General features: G+C 40.1%; 1 long non-coding RNA gene across 1 annotated transcript in view; it reads right to left on the reverse strand.

The window, feature by feature from the left end:
• Positions 1-18025, reverse strand: part of LOC119731936 — a 30466-nt gene extending 12441 nt beyond the window's left edge. The window contains exons 1-2 of the long non-coding RNA XR_005271501.1: positions 17947-18025; positions 6125-6241 (exon numbers count right to left, since the gene is read on the reverse strand). This is a non-coding gene — a long non-coding RNA (uncharacterized LOC119731936). The remainder of the gene's footprint in view (positions 1-6124; positions 6242-17946) is intronic.
• Between the last annotated feature and the right edge of the window lie 563 nt (positions 18026-18588).

Consider the following 18588-nt stretch of genomic DNA (forward strand, 5'->3'; position numbering starts at 1 on the left):
CGGTAGGTTGGTCTATCAGTCAGTTCCTAGGTTGGTAGGTCAGTCATTTGCTAGGTTAGTCGATCAGTCAGTTGGTAGGTTGGAAGGTCAGTCAGTTGGTAGGTTGGTAGGTCATTCGGTTGGTAGGTTTGTCAATCGGTCAGTTGGTAGGTTGGTAGGTCAGTCAGTAGGTAGGTTTGTCGATCAGTCAGTTGGTAGGTTGGTCGATCAGTCAGTTGGTAGGTCGGTCGATCAGTCAGTTGGTAGGTTGGTCGATCAGTCAGTTGTTTAGTCAGTCGGTTGGTCAGACGGTTGCTCGGTTGATTGGTTTGTCGGTTGGTTGGTTTGTAAGTCTGTTGTTGGTTGGGTTGATCAGATGATACATTTAGCAGTCCGGTTGGTAGCTTAGTTGGTCAGTCACTCGGTTGGTCGATTTATTGATCGGTCCATTGTTCAATCGCATGGTTTTTGCTGCATGGTTAGTCGGTCGGTTGGGTGGTTGGTGGTCCGTCTCAGTCAGTCGGTTGGGTGGTCAGTCTGTAGGTTGGGCGGTCAGCCAGTCCGATAGATTGAGGAGAAACAGTTAGATGGATAGCTAGCGTTTACAGTTAGCTGGATTGGTTCAAACAGGTCTAAATAATATTGCAATATATCTATATTTTTCAAATCCTGAAAAAAAAGTTCACATCCTGAAAAAGTTCACAAATATGGGGCGTCCTTGGACCCGTGTGGATAGTACGTTGGCCCGGGGAGCCGGGGTAGACGGTGTGTCGTGGATACCCTTTACCCCTCCATTGTTCCCCCCTGATTACACGGCTACAGTCAGACAAGGCAGTGGGTTGGCCCGCTATTGTCTAGGCCCGGGTGACTGTACTTTTTTTTCCCCCGATGCAACAGGAGAAAAATGGCGCAGGGCAAGCCACGACAGGAATCCAATGCCAAGCTTACGCTTTTTTCCCTCTATTCTCCCCGGTTTCATTATTGTGATGATTATTTGGTAACAATTGCATTCTTGTAACCTTGAAGGATTAACAAAGGACCAATAGTAATGGAACTGACTCCGAGGAGCCAGTGAAAAGTCCGGCACAAAAGTCGAGCCGCGGTATATATTTTGCAACTGTGTCTATCTGTTAAGTACACTGTGGCTTGGCAATGGATGATGAATGGACTGCGGGTTTTTAGGGAAAACAAGTTTTGTAAGAGAACTAGCGTACCTGACCTTTTTACAGGAAACAAAATGAGGGGGAAAAAACCCACAAAATCCTCTCCTTTTTTGACTTGTTGATCCCATCCCCGCAATTTTAATTCCATGGGTTTTGAAAGTTGCGTGCGAAGGGATGATTATGACGAAACACAATTTGTAAAGGCGCGAATTCCGATCCAAAAAAATAAAAAATATGACAACACAAAACAAAACTGAAAATGGACGGTGGTTCCGGGGCGGCACATGTCCGTGCCTTGAGGTTTGCTTAGGGCAAGGTCTTGGACGCATAAGTCAATGAAAAAAGAAAAGAAAAAAGTAGCAACGTGAAGAGTAGGAAGCATTATTTGAAGTAACCATCTACATATAGACCTTTATCACGCTGCCACCATTTCAGTCATGTTCCCTTTATCTAACAACAGTAATGAATGATGTTTTTTGTACAAAAAAGGAACCAGACTATTTTTACTTCCAGCCTCGCTTTGGTTACGTTGATTTGAATGGGAAAAAATCAAGATGGCCGCAACATTAATGGTCAATTGTAAGTCACTAAAAAGGGTACACCGGTTTCCAACCCTCCCAAAAAAGCAACCCTTTTCCCCCAAAACTTTACAAAATCCTCATGATGCCGTTCATAAGCTTGAAAAAAAAAAAGACTTCTAAGACTAAATTTTCACCATTTTCTACATTCAGTACAATGCATACAGTTTTTACCGACATACGAAAGGATTAGCAATACAAAAAAAAGCCACAATGAATGATTTTACAAACGTGAGAGACATTCTTCATTTTCAGTGTCGGAAATTTCGTATACAAAATCCGGGTCATTACCCACAATGCATGTTGTTCAACGCATGCGCGCCCTGCGGGGAGCCGAAAAAAGTACATCCGACCCTTTCCCGTTATTGAACACGTGTGGGTAACAATTAATATTTCATGTAACCATAAACCGTACGAAGGTCACGGCTTTGTGTTATATTTTATAAGTTGTCGAAGTCAATAGTGGTGAAAATACGGCAGAGATTGGATCTCGTCACTTCACGCCCATCAATAAAAAATCACGAAGTAAATAAATTACAAATATCCGTCAATGACTTGCACAAAACCAAACGGTTACACTTTTATCCACTTGCTAAGTTGATATTTCACACCAAAATTTTGGCCAACTTCTCCCTTTTCGTCTGTGTTGCATTCATAGGGCTGTGCATCAGAACCGGTTACCCGAGTACTCGACCGTTGATGTCAGGAACTGGTTTCAGATGGGATCGGGTGCCCGTCCCAATAATTTTACAAATAACTTAGTAACTTCACAGACTATAAAAAAAATTAAAAGGTTGTTGATGTTATTTTGGGGGAATTTTCAAAATCAAAACCAGGCTACAAAGAAAACAAGCCACGTTTGGGACGCTCGCGAAAGTTGCATTTTGCACCCGAAAAAGCTTTAGAGCTCACTGTAGGCTCTTGATTCTTGCCTGCATTGACGCACTGATGTAACAGTATTATTGTGCGGACCTTTACACACACAAAAATGTGGAGCCACTTCCGAAATTTGAATTTTGGGGTTGTTATTTTGTTAACGGGTACCCGTGTCTTTTTCAATCGGCTACCCAGTTCCCGTACCAGTTCCCATAAATGCACACCCCTATTTTGCATCCTTCGAAGACTGTATTCATTTAACCATCATGCAGAGACCATACGCCTATCAAAAACATTACTGCCGATGCCTTTTCTTTTTGCAACGTCTGAAGCTTTTAACGAGAGCATCTGCTCTTTTTCGATTTCAAAGCGTTGGCAGAACGACATTTTATCTCGTGGTAAGTGAAAACAGCGCCCGCAGCGGCGGGATTCGGACAGCTTCTCGTTTTATGGAGTCCGAGTGTAGCGCCACCATTTCCAATTTGGAAAAATCACACGACTTTGTAGTAGGAAAGGCTCTGGCGCCCTCACCGTTAAAACCCCGATTGTGCATAATTATTTCATTAACTGAATTTGATAAAGTCCTGCATCTGATAAAGAAAGAAAAAAGAGAGAGGACAGAGCGCCCTCTATTCACCTCGAAGTTGTGGTAACTTTATATGAATAAGATGATTGAATATTATTTCTTAAACTTAACTATTGGTCTATATTGGTCTGTTGGTCTATTGATTAAAATTAAAAAACAAAGAAATACACCATTGCAGCATATAAGTAGTTCCTTAGGTAAGCAAGCAGCTAAGCAGGCAGGTAATAAAGAAGGCAAGAAAATAAATAGGCCTAAGCAAATACGTAAGAAGGCAAGCAAGCAAACATGTAAGCAAACATGAACACAGGCAAGCAAGCAACCAACCAACCAAGCAAGCACGCAATTAAAGGTCTATTATGAAATCCATTTTTAGGAACATAAATGTAAGAAAACTATTTGAGAATCCTTCTTGGTTAATGTCATCGCAGAGTGCGCTTCTTTAAAACATAACAAATTCCGTGATTTTCAAACACGTGAGGGCGCTGTTGCTGTGATGTCATTTCAGGAAGACACTGTTCATGCAGTTTTATAGGGATGTTCTGTTCAAATTGTGAACCCTAAAATTAGTTCACTGAAAACATCTGTGAGAAAAATTTGCTCATTGGACACAGAAAAATATCAAAATTTCTGGCGACTTTTTTGTTTTTGTGCTTAAACAGCTGATAACATGGAGGTTTCTGCCTGAAATGACATCAAAATTTTGGTCATGAATGTGGAAGTTTTCACTTGCATAAAACCACAATGGGACGAAAACACCCTTGAAAATACAAAAAGAAAATTAAAAAAAAAGGTTAAATGGAATACAAAGGTGCATTTTCAACGATGGTATGAAAAAAAAACGTGGCGTAGTCACACAAGCAAGCAAGCTAGCAGTAAAGCAAGCAAGATGCCACGCAGTTTTAAAGTAGGAACGCAAAAAAGTAAGCAGGCAAGCAAGTAAGCAAGCAAGTAATTAGTAAACATGCAAGCAAACAAGCAAGCAAACAAGCAAACAAACAAGCCAACAAGCAAGCGAACAAACAAACAACCCCAACAGCCCGCAAGCAAACAAACAAGTAAGCAAGCAAAAAAGCAAGCAGGCATTTCAGTAAGCAAATACGTAAGCAAGCAATCAGTCCTGGGCCCAATTTCACGGCGCTGCTCAGCACATAAATTTGCTTAGCACGAAAAAGTCACTTATAAAAGCAGGTTATCAGCCAAAACTACATGTGATTTTCAGGTTATCACGAGCAATATACATCACGCGGAGTTTTGGCTGGTAACCTGCTTTAAAAATAAGGCAGACTTTTTTGTGCTAAGCAAATTGTTGTGCTTAGCAAAGCCGTGAAAATGGCACCTGATCGTTAGCAAACTGGCAAGCGAGCAAGCAAGTACGGGACAAGGAAAGAAATGGGTTAACTAAAGCAAGCCAAACATGTACATGCTGTCGCGAAACCTGGTTGATTTTTCTACATAAGCAGCGCCTTGTTTCCGCACGACTTGGGTTCCGTACTTTCAAAAGAGAATAAAGGACAAAATAAGTTTTGGCGTTCCTCCAAAAGGTCAAGGCTGCTTTATTTGTTATCAATTCAGCGGGCCGTGTGCATTTGTGTCTTTTGACATTTTTGTTTGAAGGGGATTTTCAGTTTTTTGGCAATGAGGAAATTCCTTTGTGAATTCCACAAAATTACCGTCTATTAATCGAAAGGGCTCTCAACCGTGCATGACCGCCGTTCGGCATGCAGCCACTACAAAAAAAATCATGCGATTTACTGTCAGACTTTCATTAATTTTGTCCGGTAGGCCCTACCTATCCATAACACTGATCTTCACTTATACTGACTGGAAAGCATACAGAGAACCGCATAGGGAAGCTATTTGAAGCCATATTTGGAAGACCAGACAACTTACCGTCTTATAAATCTGTTCTCAAACGTTGTTAATCACTTTTGTAACATCATGGTTCGCCTTGTTCAGCATGTGTCCGCCAGCGTAATTTTTTTCCAAGGAGGGTTAGGGGCAATGTCATGACTAATTCAGTTTTTCCTTTGAATCATTGCAAGACTTATGTTCTCGTTCTATTTTCCCCTTAATTTAAAATTATCTCAGAGATAAATTTAGAGAAGAAAAATAGCTGATGAAAATGAGCAGCGACGACGTGGATTCGAACCAGGGATCTTTGTATCCATAGCTCATCTCGCTATCCACTAGGCTACTGTGTCGTAGCTCGACGACAACCGTTCTTTAAAATGCTTTAATGTATTGTAACTAGTTGAGTAACTAACAACAATGCTGTTGATGTCATTGTCCGTTCTCATGGATAAACATGAATTATTCATGACATTGCCCCTAACCCTCCTAGGAATAAAAATTACGCTGTCCGCCACGGTACACAGTGTTTCGACGACATGGTTCCGCTTTTTTTCAACGCCGCAGTTCACTTTTTGCGACGTTTGGAATTTACGATCACGGATGAAACTTGTCCTGTTTAGAACACCACAATAACGCTTTGTGCCAAAAAGAAAAAAGAAATCACGTCAAGTCTTGATACAGCGCACGCTGTCAGTGGTAGAACGTTTGTGTATCGCGAGGGCCATTTTGAAAAACCTTGGGGCGAACTGGTCAAACTAACCACGACGTCACTAGGTCTTTAGTCTAATTTGCGAAATAAACGTCATCGTGATTGTCATGTTTCCAAACTTTATAAAAGGGTTAAGAATTAACCTCTGACTTCTTATATTCAAGACAGGAGAATTTCTACAGACAAGTCTTCGCCTTGGAATACTCACATCGTCTGTCTTCTTGTTTTGTTCTCCCCCTTTTTTTCGGAGGACAGATTCCATCTCTTAAAATCCCCCATCCCTGAATCAGATTCTTATAGGGGATTAACGTCTAATCCCTATACACAAGAGCCAAATACAACTAAGGCAAACCGGGTATAGACAGTGTTAAAGGACTCTTACCGGGCAGGGCTTGGCAGAGACGGTTGGCAGAGCCCAGGATTTTCCAAAGGGAGTGGGGTGGTTGAGTTGAAGTCTTCTCAAGGGGGAGGGGTGTGCAGCATTGCACTGAGTCGACGCCTAAAAAAAGAACAATGGAAGGCATTGAAGCAACACTGGATCCAGATGTGCAAAATCAAGTCATGATTTTATTTAGGAAACTTTGGAAATTTAAGTTTTTTTCACCATTATGTAAATAACAAACATTTGTCAGTTAGAAGCGGGTGCATGGTTAGCCACCCCCAACCATCCTCCCTTCCCCTTTGGAACCCCCTTGGTGGGGCAGGCTCAGGCAGACTATCTGAAAAATGAAACTCATGAAAAGAATATAACATTTTCCACAATCAGCTACAGGACGCAAGGACATTTTTTGTTATTAACATATTTTCGTTAACTTACTGGTTTCAGTTGTTTCATTGCATTTCTCAGTTAAATGAAACGCTTTTAGCAAATTTTCTATGAACTAATTTCACTTAAAAAAAAAGAGTAAAAAAATAGAATAGATGTTTTTAAAACTACGTGTCAAAAAAATGCCTATTTTTGATCCTAACTAATTCTGTTGTGTGCACATGGAATTAAACCAAAATTTCAGATCATGTAAACAAGGCATGACAAATTGTATATGGAGCGAGTTTCATCAGCTTTGTGCAAGAGGGTGAGATTTAAAAGCCATACGAAAAAAAATACTCACTTTCAGAATCTGCCACTTTCGACTTGGCGTCCCCCAATGTCGATACAGCGCTGGAGATGGTGGCGGAAGGCGCGTGCTGCAGTCGTAAGATTCTGAAGGAATGCAGGATCACCCCTGATGTCATTGCACATCTCCTCGATGTGCAATGACATCGGGGTGATCCTGCATTCCTTCCGAAACTTCCGGCTTCAGCAAGCGCCTTCCGCCAGCGCCTCCAGCGAGGTATCGACATTCTGAAAATTAAGTATTTTTTTTCGAATGGCGTTTAAATCTCACTCTCGTGCACAGATCTGATGAAACTCGCTCCATTAATGTGTCATGCCTTGTTTACATGATCTGAAATGTTGGTTTAATTTCCATTGGTTAACAACAGAATTATTTAGGATCAGAAGTAGGACATGTTTTTTATATTTTTTTGACGCGTGCTACTATATCACAGATAATCTATTAACCTTCGACATGCAGAGAGCACAAGTTCAATTCCCATTCCAGTCACATTTTGATTAACATATTATATCGATGCAAGAATGGTAACAAAACTGATTTTATTTTTTTAAATACTGCATCAATCTTCCTTTGCTGGATAGGACAGATATTATACAACACAAAGCCCCGCGAATAACCCCAAAACAGTCGGTAATCTATTGAAAGAGGAAGTGGATATGGTTTTCAGAGAAAAAAACCCATAATAGTCATACCTCATAAAATATGCATTCATCGTTTTGAAATCGGAACTGACAATAGCGTAACCTTGCAGATACTAGAAATTAATGGGTTATTTTTTGTCCGACTGCTCCGAAACTCAGCCGGTATTATTGTCACAAAAAACAAGCGCCTTAAATGCTTGCAGGAAAAATCGTCCCTGTACGCTCATTTTAATACATTATCCGGCTCTGGTGTTGTTGTTTTTTGCATGAGCAGGGGCACAATGAACAGTTTGGCATTGTAGGATTTGTGGATTAAACTGCTTAAGCCGCTTGTGGTTTTTAAGGGGATCTAATAAGCGCCTGTGGATCCACATGCAGGCCAATGGTGTATGGCTGGAATCGAAGCGAAGTTGAAATCGCGTTTTAAGAAGAACATGTAGGCCTGGACCTAGTACATTTACAAGTACCGACGGTAAATATTTTATGAGCTCGAATCATATAGGCCTACATAATAAACATTGATTTGTAAGTCAACAACCTTTTCTCTATACTTTATTTTCCTATTTTTTTGTTTTGAAAACGACAACAGAAGATTGGCTGTAAACTGTCTCACACATAACTACATATAGATGAGAATGGGGGGAAATGAAAACTCCATGAAAAAAGGGGGTGTAAAGGTCACCTATGCCAAGATCAATAGGGTCTATGTTCGTACATGTATTTGACAAAAAAACGAATCCCTAAAAGTACAATTTCGTTTGTACTACAGAGGAGAAGGAATACGAATACTTTCTCATGGTTCTGTAACACCCGTACGGTAAAACCTAACGAACTCTGTAGATATCTAAAGAGTTTCTCTTAAAATCCTGACGAAATCATGAACACCCGGACAAATCTCACATCTGTTAGCAAATTTGACAAATTTCTTGAAATTGACTTGTCTTGAATTAAAAATTACATCTGTTGGTTAGCAATTTTAGTGAAATTGTTAAGTTTTTTTTCTTTTTTTAACCGCTTGTGACGAGTGACACATTTCTCACACTTCAGTTCCACTTTTCACTCTTATTTGTTTATGACAAATTTACTTCTCATGGTTAATGCCTCCGGACTCCGTTAAATGTGAATGAATTAAGTTGTTCCGTCTTAAACCGATTGTGAGTGGAAAGTTTGATTACATTTTGTGACCAGTGTTGGTGAACTTTGTTTTGAAACTGTAGCCAGTGTGGAGGGTGGTTCGCAAGTGTTTATGTTGAGGAGCGTGTGGCTTTGGGGAAAGCCCAAACATGGGGACGCTTGAGCAGTCCCAGTCAATCGGGAAACCTAGAGTCGAGTAAGCGAGGGATGCCGCATCAGTGTGCTTGCTCACTGGGCCGGTGGAGTGGCTGGGTTTTCCCCCCGAAGAGTTGGGGAGTCTCACTGAGTCAACATCGCTTCGGGAGTGCGGCTGGCAGCCGGTACAAGCTGCAGACGCAGCGCGCCGAAAACTACCCGACTTCATTCTCCGCCCAAGATGGCAGACGGATTTGTGAACAACATGCATTCCCATACCATCAAGGTGTGCTGTACGTGCATGCGGACTAGAAGAAGAAAAAACACCCATTGGGACCCCACGTAGGTATGTCTTTTGTTCCCCTAACACTGGGCTTTAAGGTATGGGAGACAGAACGGGGCTTTCACTGCTTTGCCCCAGCACTACGCAGGCGTAATATGCGTTATTGACGATTGTTGTGCACGTTGGGTTTCTATGCTGAGAACTCGGGCTATAGAAAGTAAAAAGCCTTGTTGATTTAATAGGGTGGTTGGCAATACCACAGAGTTCTGTGCCGTGGCTTTTATCCCCTTTCGTTTCGGGGTTCGCTCTAGCCTATTGTTCGCTGCCGATCTGCTTGCATATTCAATAAGGGGACCCATGTGTGCTTATAATAGTGAAGGTATTCAGTGAAGGTATATGGTCTCTTCGTGGGTGAAACGGACAGGGTTGTTTGTCGGTCGTGTATACCTGTTGCGGTACACCGGAGCACGCTGGTTGATGACCGATACGCAGTTTTGGGCGTTGCCAGCATAATCTCTCAACTCGCATCTTTTGGTAAGTTTCTGATGAAGACCTTAAACCACGTCTCCGAAAGAGATTTTCGTGTGCTTGATCTAGACAACTTCGTTGCCTGTCAGTCTATAGCAAGAATTTAGGTGGACAAAAACTCAACGAAGGGTGGTTTTTCCAGAACTGTGTATGTGTTGGAAAAGAGTTCTTCTAATTCTCTTGGTCACACGGACTTGGACATTTTGGTACCACGGTTGAAAACGTGAAAATACCGCAACTGGGTTTTATAGGCGTTCGCTTTGCATGCCTACTGGCTAAAAACTAATCTGTTCCGCTCAGTCTGGGTTCAAACGATACGCTCTACTGATTTCATTCTTTTTTATTCTTCGTCTGTTCAGATTGGGTGGAGAGAGAGAGTCTGACACGGTAGGGGAAAAAAAACTACACAGGCTTGAGGTCTTCACTTGACACACCTGAGTAGGCCCGGATTGACACGGCACTTCACCGGCGGAGAGTTGTGACCTGGCAGTACGCTGAGTTTTGCAGGCTTTCCGTGTTTAGGGAGAGAAAGTTTGTTTTCCACCGTGGGCGAAACGGTACGAAACTGCCCACTGATTTTTATCTGGGGGCTTCGCTTGGATTCATCGGTAGTTGAGTTTGGCTGGAAAAATAACAGCAACCAACAAAACATGATGAAGGCGAAATCTAGCAAGCACCTACGCAACAACGGTAAGTACATGACACTTCCATATTGTTTCCTATATACATACACCATTGCAGAATAAAGAGAATATCAAGGCTTACATTGCAATAATCCTGACGGAAAGAATGCTGCATCCTGACGCTACTTTCAAAACAGAAAAAAAAGACATGTCACTGCATGTTGGAGCCCTCAACCGATGCGTGACATGTACAAATTCACTGAGTTGGCCACGCATTCACCTACAAATCTCTCTTAAAGACTTTATCAACATATTCTTTACAGTTCTTACATGAAAGTAGGCCTATACTCTCTCAGGTACAAGATAAGCAAAAACAATGGTCTTTTTGCTGTTTCAAAAGTAGTGTCAGGTTGCAAATTTTTTTTCCCATCCTGACACCATCACTGTACTGTTTCTGTAGGATACAACCACAGTGCAAACAATGTTGGGGAAATTTGGCATGGATTTTTTTGGACTGGGAAATATTTTAATGTTTCAATGTTACAAAACACTTTCAACGTCCTATTCTTTCTACACAACCACACGAGTGGCGTCTGGATACTATATCTCATCATCATGAATTCGCCTTTCCCATGTGACTGTAAATAATTTGAAGAAAAAAAATTACAATTGCCTCATTCATTTTTTAAATCAATTAAAAGTGTGCATATTATATAAACTTGAAATGTCATTAGTTATGCATGATTTAGTGGTGGTATGATGGGGAAAAACAATTATGTTTATTGTAAAGAAAGAAATTCGTTCAGGGAAATCCTGCCGTTTTGCCATGTTAGTCGAAACACATGCAAACGAAAGGAAACAATTCCACACATGGACATCACTATTTTTTCCCTGCAGTGACCTATCAGCCATCAGAAAGTGATAACATGTCCTAAAAAGTCAAACTTAGCAGGGAAAATATTGAAGCATTTATACTGAAAAAAAAAAACCCCAGGATTGTTCAGACCAGTCTCATAGGGTTTATGCACAGGGTGTCATGTGATGTCCAGGCATGGAATTCTTTCCAAACGAGATGTATCATATGAAATTAATGACAGTTATGAAATGGTGTATAGATGGTAACAATAGTTTCATCTGTTCAGTAAAGGAACATCTTCAAACTTGTGTTCGTGTTTCTGCTATTTTTTTGTGTTTCAAAATGGTATGGTATATACATGTATGTACGGTCCAAACATAAAATGTTGAAGATGGCAAAATTGAAAATTCTCCTTCCTTGGGAAATGTATAACCAACTGATGAATGCAACCAATGTATGGGTATAATGCTGTATTGTGACGTCATTTTCGTCTCACCATAACCTCAGTGCATTGAATTATGTTGCCAAAAATAGATTTTAACCAATTTTGCTAGAAGAAAATAAAAACAACCTCGAACGGATCTCGGAAGCTGCGGGCCGACGCATTCATGTTCATGCATGAGTCACGTGATTGTGCCATGTAATTTCTGGAAGGAGTAGTGTTTTTGACCCCAGTGACCCCATGATGACCTTTGACCCCACTTTGTTCATGTGACATGTTGGGGCTGGGCTACTGATACTTTTGAAAAAAGATTGATTGAAATCGGTCAAAATATGTAGGAGCAATAGACAATGTCACTTTGTTACCAACTAACGTTTGTTACTAACGGAGAGATACGATGATTTGTTGAGCTGCTATCCCGCAGCCAATAAAAAAAATATTACAACGCTGACAATTATCACGACTCCCCATACACTTTATACACAACCTCAGTGGGTAAGGATTTATAATTTTCCCCAGTTTGCTTTGGGCATATTCATCCAAATTACCCTTAGTGCTCCAGGCGTTTCACTTATCAATTCATGTATTATACATGAATGATAAAAAAAGGAGTGTCAGATGAACCTTCCCATTCGAGCCTTTTTATTCAGTTTGAATGACGTGGGCTGATACAAAACCATGGTATTTTCTCAACAACGAAAGTGATGTTCATTTGTATTTGAATAAGTATTGTAATGACATTGAATTATTAAAATGTGGCTTGCCGAGAACATGACATGATGCATGATTGAAATGCTACTAGACCTATTAAGCAGAATGATAACTATGTTTCGGGTAATGAAACAAATGATTGCGATGATTGTACATGTACTGTGAAACATAACGTGTTTGCATAATGGGTTTAATGGTGTATGGCGTCATGATTAAGTTAATTTTACATAAATTGGAGGGGAAAAACCTGGTCTATACTATTTTAGAGAACAGGGGTGTGAGTGACCACTGATAAAAATAGCTGAAAACAGCTGAAAAAGGTGTAAAAAAGCTGAATTTTGGAAATCTCTTATACTTTTGTACACAGCAAGTGAGGGGAAAAAGCTGAAATCCAAAACAAAAAGAGCTGAAATCAGCTAAAAAGCTGAGATTTCACACCCCTGGAGAATCAGACTATACGGCAACGGTTTCTCAATTCAAAACGCAAATTTGTCCTTTGAAAAAATATACATGTAGTTAGAATATACAAGCAATTTTCAAAATGGCTGCCATTGCTTGTTATTTTACCTATATTTTTTTTCAAAGGACAAATCTGCGATGGCCCTATAGCCAGATATCTTTCTCATGGCATACTCTGACTGTCTGACAAATTCCATGCTTGTATCATCAAAAGGCACAATCCCATCACCTATTTGCCGTACTACCCAGGAAATACTATAAAATCTAACGTCACAGCAATTTATTGAATACAAATGTAAACCATTCATGCACGTCTTTTCTATCGTTTGTTGCTGTGGTATCCACGATCCAGTGACCAGCTAAATCACGTAAACACCCAGTAAAATGTGCACATGTAGCCTACATGACGGTTACAGATAAATAACTACACTAAAGGCATCATATACTTTTCATGCATTTTGTTTGTTTCCAATAATAACGCCACTCGAAATCCAAAGAAGAATGTTCAAAACCTAACTTGTAAACTTTCAGCTCAGTGGATATTACGCCTTTCGAGAAAACAGTGAAAAAACATGTACAACTTTTTGGTCAGGAAACACGATTTCGTCTAAAGCACTCTTTGTTTCCAACGATCGGTCAATTAACTGATCGTTGGAAATCACCTACATTTCTCCTATGTCAGCAAGCCAGACGAAATAATGTTCACGGGGTGTTTAGTACCAGTACGATCTTTAATCCAAGTAAGCTTTTTATGCCCCGCGGCGAAGCCGAAGGGGCATACTGTTTCCGCCTTGTCCTTCCGTGGGTGGGTGTGTGGGTGGGTGAGCTTGTCTTACATACGCAGTGTGGACTTCCGAACAAAAGACGTCCACATAATGTAGGTAGCAGCGACGAAGTGTGGACTTGCCCACGTCCACACAGTGTTTCCCCATTTCTGGAAAACAGGTTAAGAGGCATTTTTGGGTTAGGTTTATCTGTAGCAGAATGAAGAGAAACACTAAAGGGAATCATTGGAAAAAAATTGGGTTGTAAGAGTTTTCACAGTTTGAGAAAAATGAGTTTTTCCACTGGTGTTCCTTAACTACACGAAAAGAAAGGAAAGTCCACACAAGGTATGTGAAACAAGTCGGTGTGGGTGGGTGGGTGGGTGTGTGTGTCCGGAAAAATCTTGTCAGCGCGATAACTTGAGAAATACTTAACATATGAACTTCAAATTTGGTTTGTGGATTGTTCTTGGTAATCCTAAGAAGCCTTTTGCATTTGGGGCCAAAAGGCCAAAGGTCAAGTTCACAGTGGCTAAAACAATAGAAATCTTGTCAGCGCGATAACTTGAGAAATACTTAACATATGAACTTCAAATTTGGTTTGTGGATTGTTCTTGGTAATCCTAAGAAGCCTTTTGCATTTGGGGCCAAAAGGCCAAAGGTCAAGTTCACAGTGGCTAAAACAATAGAAATCTTGTCATCGCGATAACTTGAGAAATACTTAACATATGAACTTCAAATTTGGTTTGTGGATTGTTCTTGGTAATCCTAAGAAGTCTTTTGCATTTGGGGCCAAAAGGCCAAAGGTCAAGTTCACAGTGGCTAAAACAATAGAAATCTTGTCAGCGCGATAACTTGAGAAATACTTTACATGTGAACTTCAAATTTGGTTTGTGGATTGTTTTTGGCAATCCTAAGAAGCCTTTTGCATTTGGGGCCAAAAGGCCTAAGGTCAAGTTCACAGTGGCTAAAACAATAGAAATCTTGTCAGCGCGATAACTTGAGAAATACTTTACATGTGAACTTCAAATTTGGTTTGTGGATTGTTTTTGGCAATCCTAAGAAGCCTTTTGCATTTGGGGCCAAAAGGCCTAAGGTCAAGTTCACAGTGGCTAAAACAATAGAAATCTTGTCAGCGCGATAACTTGAGAAATACTTTACATGTGAACTTCAAATTTGGTTTGTGGATTGTTCTTGGCAATCCTAAGAAGCCTTTTGCATTTGGGGCCAAAAGGTCAAGGGTCAAGTTCACAGTGGCTAAAACAATAGAAATCTTGTCAGCGCGATAACTTGAGAAATACTTAACATATGAACTTCAAATTTGGTTTGTGGATTGTTCTTGGTAATCCTAAGAAGCCTATTGAATTTGGGGCCAAAAGGTCGAGGGTCAAGTTCACAGTGGCTAAAACAATAGAAATCATGTATTTATTCTGAGATTATAGGGATTAGGGATTAATTCATATAAAACCTACAGAAGACACTAATGCTGTCAATGAATGTTCCATGTGACCAAGGTACATGTAAGTTGATGTTAAAAGAGTGGTGTTATGTCATGGGAACTGTCACCGTTGCGGGGCATTTGTGTTTGTAAACACACCTGACCTGTTGATAATAATTCGGTGGTGGGTCACTTTTGGGATAAATGCAAATGATCCTATATGCTTTTTAAAATATATCTGATTTCCCGCCATGTTTTCTCCTCGCTGTTCTGTGCATGGTCCGCTTGTAAACGGTTTGTTAAAAAAGGCTTAAAACGTGCAAACAGCTGGGATATGTCATATTCATTGTAGCAAGAATTACCTCTTGGGATGCATAATATAATGTATAGGTCACATGACTAAAAACATTCTGGCGAATAAATCATCAGTTCACGATGTTATAAAAAAACCTGTTTTAATGGTTGCCATTGGAATCCATGAACGCTGCACGTCTCGTTGTGAGAAGTGTGCTGAAACGTGGCTGAAAAACCAAACGTTCTGTTGGAAATAATGTTTTTGATTAATTTAAACTGCACCAACGTGTCATTGTTATACCTGTTACGTAATATTGGCATACCCTTAAAAAAGACTGCTGCTGAAGGAACTAAATGACCAATTAGGTGAACAGTGCAATGTCCTAGACCATTCATTCAAACATCAGTGACTGACAGTGTGGCGATAATTTTATTTGAAACTCACTATAGCTATGTCCACGAAATAACCACTGTTTGCACAAGCCATTGCTCACCGCATGAAACTGGCAGAAACCACACCAAAAAATAAGGGAAAGGGGCGCGTGACTGACCGTGTCACACCTTCGCAGACAGTTTGTTCAAGGGACAATGGAGAAACTGGCCCGCAGAAAGGGTTTATGTTTGCACATGCACTCGCACACCGAGTTCAACCTGGGTCAAATAAGGTACCACACATCCATCTACGGTGTGATCATAACAAAGTTTAAAAGGCACCAAAGAAGAGAGCCAGCTTAACATTCATTTCTCGACTGTGAGGTGATCTTTCTTAAACCTCGACCTCTGACCCCTTTTTTGTGCAGTCGTCTTTGTTGTCTGTTTTAATTCAGGCGGACGTGATTATTCGCGGCTGGATGCGAGCGAGACTTTTTTGTGTGATAAATGGTGCTAGAAATCTCCCTTTTGTGAATATGACCTCAAAGTGGGTCCGTATATGCTGCAGGTTATCACGCGACGCATATAGGAAGAAACATATAGGCCTACCGGTATGTCCGTATAAAAGACTTCCTTTTCGCGAATTGATATGACGACATGATAAACACTAGTGGTATAAGATCTACTTCATGCAAAACACCACATTTTAAGCGCCACCACACCAAATCTGGGGAGTTACACTCGCCAGAATTTTCTCGAAAATGCATATGCGAATAAATACAATAAATCCCTGCTGAAGTAAGCTACATCACAACGTTTCGAACTTATTCAGGAAACTACGGTTACCGCCATTTCTGATACTAAAATATTTCCTGTTAAACAATGGTCAACAAACTCTTTCAATTCCTACAAAAAATCAAACGATCTTGGTAATAAACCTTACTTCAATGTGTGATTATGTATCAACAATATATTTCCAACGGAACTCAACAATTCTACCCTTCACTGACGTCCAGTTGTAACCTCCTAAAAAAAAAAAGTGCGCTAAAAATTACCGACGAACTATCCTCACGTACGTACGTGCGCGCGTGGATGGAAAAATTCGCCGACGGTACTTGAAAATAGCGCCCCCAGCCGTGGGATCGGTACATGTACGAAACAACGGTGTACCGATATTGCGCCCTCTTTCGACGATATGTAAATAATTTGTTGAATAGTCCACTTTTAGACATTTAAATTTCCCATACTTTTTTGGACAACTGAGGGCGATGTTGCTGTGATGTCATTTCAGGAAGACGCTGTTCAATTTAAGGATTTTCTGTTCAAATTGTGAACCCAAACATTCACTCATTGAAAGCATCTGTTCGAAAAGTTTGCTCATTGGCTTACTGCCATGAACTGACAGCAAAATATCCCAAATTTGGGCAACTTTTGGTGTTGAAATAATTGTAACATTGAGGTTTCTGCCTGAAATGACATCACACTTTTGCTCATGAATACGGAAATTCTTACTAGCATTAAAACCAAAAAAAGCACCAAAATACTCTTGAAAATGGCAAATCAAAAATTGAAAATAAGGTCAATTTAGACAAAAAGGTGCATTTTCAAGGATTGCATTAAAAAAAAAAGTTGCATCTGGTAAAATTCTAATCCTCGATATTTAACCTAGTGAAAAATCTCCCAGCTAACTCCACCTCATGCAAAATCAACCATTTCGTATAAAACAGCCAAAAACTCCATATGAGAGCAAGCAAAACGTTATTAGAGCCTGCATATTTTTCCTAATTACCACACGAAATGTCTGAGCTTTTCGGACAGTACCAGGTATACAACAAATGTCAATTTAAAACTGATTAGCCTCGAAATATCATAATTTGCAAAACACGACATTTTCATTGGCACCTGTGGTTTCAAATAACTTCAAATATTGTGAAATTCAGTTGTGCCGGGCCCATAGGTATAGCTCTAATTAAGGGGCGAAGCGTGTTAGAATGAGTAATTTTTTTCCCTCACAATCAATCGGGACAACATTGAGTATACAATGTTTATTAAAAAAAATACGTTGGTGAAGGGCAAAACTCAGTATTGAATTTACATCATCTCCGAAGTTTGGTAGCGGTACCCACTCCCACCCCCCCCCCCCCCCCCCCCTCAGCAGTGACCAACCTTTTCTTACATAAGGCAATTTTTCACATGTGAGAACCCCCCCCCCCCCCCCCACTTAATTCCCCCATATCAATTGCTTCATAATTAGGGAACTTAATTTTTTTTACATGTTAAAATTTCATTTCAGTGTTTTTTTGTCATTCTTTTTTTCCAAGGGCAGTAATCCCTTCATTCAGTCCCATTGGTAATTTTTTCTTCTGCAGACGTAAACCAGTAAATTCGTATGGTTTAATAATAACTTACCTCATTTCAGAGGTAATTAGTTGCCGCGTGTTGAAAACGTTCTTGATAATATCAGCCATATTCACACCATTGGTAATGGCCTCCTGGACAAAGATATAAACACGTACATAATTTAAACATGCTGGATTTGAGATTTTTTAATTTGAACTTGATCGACTGAATAATTTTGTATTGAACATTGAAAATACTGTACAGCATTTAAACATTGGTTTCATGTAATCATGTAATCATGTAACAGGAATGGTGCCTACTGCAATGAAAGGAAACTGCGCAAGTGAATCTGATGACAAAAGCTTCTCATGACCATTAACCTTGGAGAGACAGTATCACGTTTCACTTAATTGTGTTGCATTCATTAATAGTTTGAAAAATTATCGGCTGCATGTTTTCTCAAGTTAAGTTTTTGGCTGTTTTGTGTATTTTTGAAAATTCAAATTTTGACCTTTATTGACACACAATTTCAAATTTTCAGTTTAGGGGGCTGCAAAGTGTCAACAGACAAGCGAGATCTTTCAGGGTCAAAGAGGCCATGAAATAAATTTCATTCTGACAAGTTTTTGTGCAAAAATACTAATTCTTCTGAAAACCAACAGCAAAACGACAGGGGAAACAAAGAAGAATTTTTAGGGGTTGTACACGAAG

Source organism: Patiria miniata, unplaced genomic scaffold (genome assembly GCF_015706575.1).
Source record: "Patiria miniata isolate m_02_andy unplaced genomic scaffold, ASM1570657v1 HiC_scaffold_24, whole genome shotgun sequence".
NCBI classification, from domain to species: domain Eukaryota; kingdom Metazoa; phylum Echinodermata; class Asteroidea; order Valvatida; family Asterinidae; genus Patiria; species Patiria miniata.